Below are 9,962 nucleotides of genomic sequence, written 5' to 3' on the forward strand. Positions count from 1 at the left end.
ATTCTGGTTCCTTTCCATGGAAGAAGCACTTACTACCTGTGTCTGGTTGGTCTAGAGATGGTCCAGTTGGCCATCTTGATCCTCTTTTCAGACAACTGAAACTTTCTTCATGTAAGTGACAAGGGTGTTTTGTTTTCTTATCATTTGTGTTCATTGGAGTAACACTTTTCTTTCAAAAACTTTTCCTTTGCATTCACAACTTAGCCAACTGTTCGGCACAAAAGGCCTAGCTTTTAGCCTAGAGGCCTCGCTTTCAGCCTATCTTGGCTTTCAACACACCTTTCTCACTAAGATCAATCATTTCTAGCTTTTGATTTAAAGTGAGAAATGTGTATACTCTTGTTTCTCTTCAGATTGTATAAATTTTTCTCCTTTTATTAAAGTGAGAGATGTGTGACTCTTTCTTTCACTTGAACGCCTAGAGGCCATTGTAGGGTTATTAATCAGCCTAATGTCAATATCATTGTCTCTCAGGGAATAGGGAGGCCCAAGGAGTAGGAGAGAGATGAGAACAGCCAGTTGGTGAAGCAGTCAGAACACACACAACATTTATTAAGTTTGCCATCTTATTGGATGTGGTTCATGGCACCCCGACATAATTATAATATTAACATCAAAGATCACAGATCACCATAACAGATATAATAATAATGAAAATTTTGAAATATTGCAAGAATTACCAACAGGTGACAGAGACACAAAGTGAGCACATGCTGTTAGAAAATGGCACTGATAGACTTTCTCAGACACAGGGTTACCACAAACCTCCAATTTGTAAAAAACACTATCTGTGAAGCATAGTAATGCAAAGTATAATAAAACAAGGTATGCCTGGACATGTGTTTCTTTAAGGTCTCTATATTTTGGAGTAAAATTGTTGAGTCAGGAGGTACATACGTGTTCAACTTTATTAGATAGCACACTATTTTTCAAAAAGATTGTACAAATTTGTAATTCCACCAGCAGTGTTTGAGAGTTACCGTTGCTCCGTTTTCTCAATTGTCAGACTTTTAATTTTTTTCCAAACTGATAGGTGTGTATTTCATTTTGGTGTTAATTTTTACTTCCCTTTACTAAAAGTAGAGTTCTTCTTTGTTTATTGGTTATTTGGATATCACCTTTTGTAAAATACCTACTAAAGTCTCCTACTCACTTTAATATTCGGCTGTTATTTGTTTCATCAGTCTAATAGTGATGCTTACTAGGCTTGTATTGCAAAAATCTTCTCCTACTTGTTTGTTTGTTTGTTTGTTTCTTTTTTGTTTTTTGTTTTTTGCTATAATAATACCTAATAATAATGGAGTCTTTTGAGGAATGGAAGTTCTTAATTGTAATGTGGTTGAATTTATCAGTCTTTTATGGTTGCTATAGCTTGCATATTCTTTTATAAATTCTTTACCAATTAGGGGCCATGAAGATACTCTCCTACATTCTTTTGTAAGAGCATTATAGTTTTACCTTTCTTAGCTAGGTCTTTAATATACCTGAAACTGATTTTTGTGGTTTTTTATTTCTTAAACATTTTATTTATAGCTTTTCTATATTTTTATATTTCATTTATTGTTTATGCAGTTTCTCACCAATGGTGGCTTGCCTTGCCTTCTCATGATCTTGCTGATCTTGATCATAAGTTCCCTTATAGCCCCAAATTGGGACAGCTCTCTTCCAGAAAGACCTTGTTTCTGCTTCTGCTTATGGCCAAAGATGCCATCATTCCAGGACCACATCAGTGTCTTGGTTAAGTTCATCTTCCCCAACCTTGTGTTGGCCAAAACTTCAGTATCCTGATAGCAGTGCTGCTACTATCAGCATTTTGCTCAAGACAACTCTGGTTTTGTTTTCTTTTTTGGAGGGGAAAGGTCTTTAGAGATCCCCCCTTCCTCTTTTTTTTTTTTTTGAGGCAGAGTCTCACACCACTGCCTGAGCTAGAGTGCTGTGGCATTAGTCTAGCTCACAGCAACCTCAAACTCCTGGGCTCAAGCAATCCTTCTGCCTCAGCCTCCCAAGTAGCTGGGACTACAGGCATGTGCCACCATGCCTGGCTAATTTTTTCTGTATATTTTTAGTTGGCCAATTAATTTCTTTCTATTTTTAGTAGAGACGGGGTCTCGCTCTTGCTCAGGCTGATTTCAAACTCCTGACCTCGAGTGATCTGCCCGCCTTGGCCTCCCAGAGTGCTAGGATTACAGACATGAGACACCACGCCAGGCCTCCCCTTCCTCTTAAGAGACCAAGAATGCCTCAGAGAAATGAGTCCTCTCCAAGGTCTAATTGTTCTTTGGTAGAAGGGTGCCCCAGCACACCTAGTCAGCCAAAATATGATATTTGGAAGTCCCTAATAATATATTTTGCATATTGCTCCAGATAATTATATTTAGAGCTTTTTCATTCTTTTATAAGGCTTCATAAATTGTCTATTGTATGGAATTAATGTAACCAGTTTCCCAATGTTCACCTTTAGATTCTGTCTAATCATTTACAAACAATGTTGCAGTGTCATTTCCTACCTGTGTGAGCATATGTATTATAAATTCCTAGAGATAGAATTATTGGGCTGGGCACGGTGGCTCACGCCTGTAATTCTAGCACTCTGGGAGGCAGAGGCAGGTGGATCACTCAAGGTCAGGAGCTGGAGACCAGCCTGAGCAAGAGCGAGACCCTGTCTCTACCAAAAATAGAAAGAAATTAATTGGCCAACTAAAAATATATAGAAAAATTTAGCCAGGCATGGTGGCGCATGCCTGTAGTCCCAGCTACTCAGGAGGCTGAGCCAGAAGGATAGCTTGACCCCAGGAGTTTGAGGTTGCTGTGAGCTAGGCTGATGCCATGGCACTCTAGCCTGAGCAACAGAGTGAGACTCTGTCTCAAAAAAAAAAAAAAAAAAGAATTATTGGATCACATTTCCCCCATAGACATTATATCAATTTATCATTTTATACTGTTTATAAATACTTAAATGTATATGGAATATTTGCTTTTTGCTATTTTAAAGAAATATACCACATTGTCTTTTGACAGAGTATTGATGCAGTGTCACGATTTGGATATTTTACTGAACTCCTTAAAAATGGGATTTTATGAGATTTGGGAAAAAAGTAGAATTTCCCAAGTACACATGGAATATTAAGCAAAACTGATCAACTGCTGGACCATAAAGCAAGTTCAGTGCTTCATGAGTGTCCCGAGTGCTATTTGTTACATATGAAGAATAGCTTGTTTTTCTTTGCCTATCAAGAACCAATCTTTACAAAGATTTATTAATGTCAAACATTTAATCTAGTTAATAAATGTGTGAATCATTTATTTGAAGGTAATTTAAATAACCATGAAAGTCTGAAGTTCTATAAGAAATTAAAGGTCATGGAATTGAATGTACACAGCTAAAATTGGCAATGGATTCTATTATCTTATTTCCTGTGGGGCCAGGCCCAGTGCTGTAATCCTAGCACCCTGAGAGGCCAAGGTGGAAGGCTCGCTTAAGGTCAGAAGTTCAAGTTCTTTGCACTAAAAAGTTAATAGCACTTTCCAGTGGTATTTTTATGGTAGAGAATTAGCCCAGCCCCTTAAGCATCCATAAACTTAAATAGATCTAAACCTTAAGAATACAAATAATAATCATTAACTTAGCATATTATTAATTGAACTGAACTTCATTTCTTGCTTTGAAATTATAGTAGTAAAGTCCTTTGGAAACAAAAATGGAAAAAGAATTTTCATGTCTTTCAAGTTTTCTGATTTAGAACACTAGGGTATCTAATGCAGAATATCTTCAAAGTAAAGCAAATTGATGTTCACCTTCCTTTAATGTCTTCAGGGACCTGATAAATTATGTGTATTTGACCAGCAGAATATATTCTTATACTGTCTATGCTTGAGCCACTGATTACATTATATTTGATTAATTATTGAAGAAAGGCTTTATGACATCACAGGAGGAGAGTCAGGAGGTTACTAGAACTTTGTTTTATTAGCATTTTAGACTTGGGTAATCATCTTGACAAACCTCAAATGCAAATTTAATACCTGACAGATGGGAGGGAGGGCTTGGAGGAATTTCTGGAAGCTGGGTTTGTCATAGCTTGGAACACAGCTATACCTGGATTTGGTCTGGTTAATTGCAGTGATCTGAAATTCACTGATTTTTCTAGTTGCAGATTTCTAGAGTTAATCTGCCTACCAGGTTGAGGAAGACACGGATGGGGCAGACCCAGCTGATGGTAACTATGAGTGAACTTCCAGCCCAACAGACAGAATATGGCATCCAAAAGCTATGTCCACAAACGGGCTGGGCGTGGTGGCTCACACCTATAATCCTAGCACTCTGGGCGGCCGAGGCAGGCCAATTGCTCGAGGTCTGGAGTTCAAAACCAGCCTGAGCGAGACCCCGTCTCTACTAAAAATAGAAAGAAATTAATTGACCAACTAAAAATATATATACAAAAAATTAGCCGAGCATGGTGGCACATACCTGTAATCCCAGCTCCTCGGGAGGCTGAGGTAGTAGGATCGCCACGGCACTCACTCTAGCCTGGGCAACAAAGTGAGACTCTATCTCAAAAAAAAAAAAAATTTTTCAAAAGCTATGTCCACAAACAACAGTTAGAAAGACCAAATCAGTAACAGGATTGCAACCTGGCATATTGTAAGACTGGTCCACATATGCTTGTTCAGATCATGCACCACACAACCCTAGATGATGCCATTTACATAGATGATCTGTCCTAACAGAGGGACGAAACATAGATTGGGAATAATAAATAAATAGTTGTCCAAGAAGAAATATACATGAAAATAGTTGGAATAGAGAAAGCCTACCGATAGTCAACGACTCAGAAGTGGGACTATAGCCTAAGAAGATGGATCCTAATGGAAATATTTCTGTCTTTAACAGAAAACAGAATCATAAAGTTTCATAGGAGGATCTGTCTGTCCTCCTGGAGTTTGCCAGGACAAAGAGCGGACAGGTCATTCCTGTGGTACAGGTGTTTTGGCTCCTGCCTCAGGGAAGAGGAAACAGATAATGAAGTTTCAGTAAGAAGAATCTAAATGAAAAACCCAGAGCCAAGGGGATAACAGTAGCTGAGGAATAGACTACCTCGCAATGACATGGGAATTACAGCTAGGGAGGCTCAGCAGGAAGCAACCCCAAGAACCCAGGAAGACATGCATGAGACACATTCAGCTTTACATGTCTGCTGGCCCATGGCACTGCGTGTCAAATAAGAACTTTCCCCTCCTCCCTCCCTGCAAAGTAACTATTGTTACTTTGAAGACTTGCTGAACACAAGCGAGAGATATCTATAATAATTCTAATGCAACATGAAAATGTCAGTGATTTTCTATTGGTAACAAAGTCATAGCTACTGTGAATACTAGTGGGGTTTGTTGTCTGCATTTGCAATTAAAGAAATTGCTAAATTTCAGTTAGGAGTGAATGGAAATAATGATGCAATTTCTCCCCATCCATGTTCTCTGTCCACACACATAACCCTAATCTAGCCTAAAGCTGTTTTGTCACAGATTGGCAAACTGCAGCCCTGTGAATTACCTGATTACACAGTGAACTAGTAGCAGATTGAAGTCCTAGAACAATGTATATTCCCTTATTCCAAACTGCTTCCTATTGACTGGAATCTCAAGGATCTAGGCTTGGAGGTAACATATAAATGAAAGAAGCCAAGCTAAATTATTTTGTAAAAATAAGTAAAATTTGGGCTTTTACCATTTGATTTTCTCCTAAAAGGGGCTTTATCTGCTAACAGAAATTACATTCAAGTCCTCCTAATATCCACTGAAGTCTAAGTTGTTTGTAGGTAAAATGTACTTAGCCAGGTATTTGACCTACTAAGAAAGCCACTCTGGTCTGCATTCAGAGTTCTTTTGTGGGGATAAATGATTCCTACTTACCCCAGTAAGACCCTGAGATCCATGACCCAAAATTCTGGAAATACATTTCTGAGACACTCTGCCTGTGAACACCCTTAAAAAAAAATGCCTCACGGGACAGGCTGGGTGGCTAATGCCTATAATCCTAGCACCCTGGGAGGCCGAGGCAGGAGAATCATTTGAGCTCACGAGTTTGAACCAGCCTGAGCAAGAGCGAGACCCTGTCTCTACTAAAAAAATAAAAAGAAATTAGCTGGACAACTAAAAATGTATAGAAAAAATTAGCCCGGCATGGTGGTGGTACGTGCCTGTAGTCCCAGCTACTTGGGAGGCTGAGGCAGAAGGATCGCCTGAGCCCAGGAGTTGGAGGTTGCTGTGAGTTAGGCTGATGCCACGGCACTCTAGCCCAGGCAACAGAGTGAGACTCTGTCTAAAAAAAAAAAAAAAAAATCCATCAGTAGCAGAGAAGATTATAATTAGTACATTTATTCCTGTTACTACAAAGCCAAACAAAGTATGCAATAAAAAGTTCTCCAAAGGTAAAATGCTGTTTTTGGTTACTCAACAACAGTATAACCTAGTTCTTCACATACTATAATGTCCCAGCCAAACAGTCCAATGAACTTATAAAACTTGGTTTATGTGAAAGAAGCTTGGTTATAGGAAAAATGTTCCAGGCATTCCTTTCCTTGCTAATTCTCTGACATTATCTTAGGCTCTCTAACTAGTCAGTCAGCACATGAATGTGTTTTTAAATGCCTCTTCTCTGTTGACCTGTTCTAGGCTTATTAACTGTATTTTCTGTTTTCTTGATCTCTGGCATGTGGAACCTTGTGGACCCAGAGAACTGTCCTTCCCAGAATTAACCAATTCCTAGAGATAATTTGCCTGCTAGCATGTCTTTGATATGCAAACCAACCAATTAAGATTCTAAGTCCCACCCTGTCTCCTTTTTTCAAATGTGTACAGCCTGGGAAGTGTAGCTGTCCCCTGCCTTAATCACTATAGGGCTAGGTATTTGGGGACCACCTCTGTGCCAGAGCCCACTGAAATTATTCTAACCAGCCAATCATAAGTTTGTTCTGCTTGCTTACTTCGCCCATTCCTTCCCTTGGAAACCACAGTAAAGCCTCCTGCTCTTTTTCTGCCCACTCATCTCACTTCCCTGTGTGGCCCTGCATGGCACGCCTTGCTTCGTGTTCCTAGGGGACTGCGAATATTTATATAAAAAAACTTCTTTCATGGCAATCATTTTGTGTTTGTGTGTTGTACTAAACCTGCTCTTAGACCCTGGAAGAGTAGCAGCAAATAAGATAGACCAAATCTGTGTTCCAAAATCTGAAGATCCTTGAAAGCACTTATATTTTAGCCTAGGGTGTATAAATTTGCATTGAAGGGGGCTCTGAAATAAATAGAACCTAGGTGTGGCCAAGCCCTGTTCTTTTCTTCCTCACGTGGTTCTTTCCTGCTAACCTATTGGGTAAAGGTGGTAGATGAGAATTGGGGGATCGAGGAATTTAATCCTAATTAATTTAATCCTCTTGTGCCTGCATAAAGGCCAGACTCTACCTCAAGTCAACTTCACCTACTATGTCTGGGCTGGGGAGAAAGGGCCAGGACAGGGTCTTTTTTTCTATCTTGCCAGATGATTAGGAGGATTTACCAATCTCTTTCCTGAGTGCTTCTTGCCTCACCAGTTTTCCCCAAACCAAACTTGCACTGGATAATGAAGGAAGTATTTAAAAAACCAAATGGAGGGTCAGGTAGTCTTACAAAGCAGTATAGAGTAGAAGGAAGAGCAGAGGGGGCCTGAGTCTAACCTACCCCTCCCCCACTGCCCCAGGGTGCAAGAAGAGGCTTTATGGAATTAGGCCTTTTGCTTGAGCTTCTCTCAAAGATGCTCTCCTCACTCCTGTTCTCCCCAGACACCTTCCTCTTACCCTGTGTCTGCCTATGAGTCCTACCCTGCTCCCTCAGTAAGAGAGTTACTTCCTGCCTCTTTCCAAACTGGGGGTCCTTGGCTGTGGCCAGATACAAATGAAATCTTTCCTTGCCCCTTCCCTGCCCACTGGGGGCAGGTGGATTCTAAGAGCGCCTCGGGTTAGGGAGCGGGTGGCACAGCGAGTACAGGGGCTGATCTTTCCAGTTCCCTCCGAGGAAAAACCCCTCATCAAAGAAGGCATAGCCGTGGCTGTAGTCCCAGCTACTCGGGAGGCTGAGGCAGGAGGATCACTTGAGCCAAGGAGTTTGAGGTTGCTGTGAGCTAGGCTGATGCCACGGCACTCTAGCCCGGGCAACAGAGTGAAACTCTGTCTCAAAAAAAAAAAAAAAAAAAATAGAAGGCATAGCCCCATGTGAGGAAAGCATGTTCCTCCTATTAATATGGGTTTGGCTGTGTTCTTTTCAAAACAGTAATCCTGTTTTTATTTTATTAAGGAGACTTTGACCACTTCCTGGGCTTGGCTTGCATCATGAGTCACAGTTGCGGCTGAGTTGCTTTGTCTTGGTCATCTGGGAGAGCTTTCTGATCCCCAAATCTCTTATCTAGCAGAAAGGAGGGAAGGAGAGTGTGTGAGCTCATTCCTCCTGCCTTTGATTTTCTCTCGCTTCATATATTCCTCCATTCATAATGTGTTCTAAGAAGTCATGGACAGTGGGTAGGACTAGGGAAACAGTAGTATTAGGTCGGAGTATTTTTCCACTCGTATCTGTCAGGGTCCTGCAGGAAACAGCACAAAGGTTTTCACTGAAGTGAGTTTAATAAATGGACTGTTTACAGAGGTGCAGACTTCAGGGAACTCACCAAGGTACGATGAAGACCACTGGACCCCCATGAGAGCCATAGCTATAGTAGAGGGGACACTTGAAAGTCATGTGGCAAAGAGGAGTGTAACCACTGCAAAACCATGACCAGACTAGGGGGCACAGGGCGATAAACAGGTTGACGTGTCTTTTTTCCTGCCTTCTAATCTCCTATCAGCACTGTCCATCACTAAACCCAGAGGACACAGAAAGCCAGATGACACAGTCTGCAGATGTCACCCCTCCAGGGCACAAGGCAAGGCAAAGGGTGGAGCGTGAGGGAGCAGAGAGGAATCAGCACACTGTACACATTTGAAAGTTTGAAAATGGTCCACTTACCCTACACAGCAAGCCACTATGTACCACTTATCACCACTTTCCATTAGAGCACTGGACTTCTCTATGCACCAGAAGAAATGCAGCATTACCTTGTGGAAGTTCAATAGATAGATAGCATGCAGGGCACGATGTACCTCCTCTGCCCTTGGATGGGGTTTGGATTTTCCCTCTCCACCCCTTCACTACCTATTTCCTTACTCAACATTCTACATTTCTGTTAGCAAAAAAAAATTAAAATAAAAAGCCAAAAAAATTCTATCAACATGTTTCTAGAATCACAGGTGTTCAGGAAGGCCATCTTGTTCAGTGCTCCCCCCACACTCCCCATGTCAGGAATCACTTAGATAGCATTGCTAGCAGGTTATTGAGTCTGCTTAGGTACTTCAGTGGCAAACTGCTTGTCATCTCCTGAGGGAAACTTCTATCATTGAACAACTGTGTTTTTAAAAAGTTAACACTAAGCCACAACAGTATTTATTGAAAATTCTCCTTTCCTAAGTGACAGGTTTTATCAAAGTTAGGTCCTTAAAGGACAACTTAAAAGCTGAAATTTTTTCAGTTTAACTTGTAACTTCAAGACGATTCAACACCATCTGTACCCCTGGCCATGTTTTCACTCTCCTGAGATGTTTTGTGCAATGGAGTCTGGAAGCCCAGAGATTCTCATTTACTGCTGCTGCAAAGCAAAATCAGCTGAGAGTAGAGTGAAGGTGTCAGGTCAAGGGGTGAAGAAATTAACTGGGGACAAGGACTAGATAATTTTAGGGACAAGAATAGTGATGCGATGGCATTATTGTTACAGAACTACTAGCTAACAGTTGCAGAAGAGAAACAGCATAACATTAAACAGGGAATGTTTGTAGCACTCAGGAACAAAAAAGTCTGAACAAATAAAACTGGAAGATTCAGTGATGGTTTCCATTTAGTCCTATGGA

Source organism: Microcebus murinus, chromosome 8 (assembly GCF_040939455.1).
Source record: "Microcebus murinus isolate Inina chromosome 8, M.murinus_Inina_mat1.0, whole genome shotgun sequence".
Lineage (NCBI taxonomy): Eukaryota > Metazoa > Chordata > Mammalia > Primates > Cheirogaleidae > Microcebus > Microcebus murinus.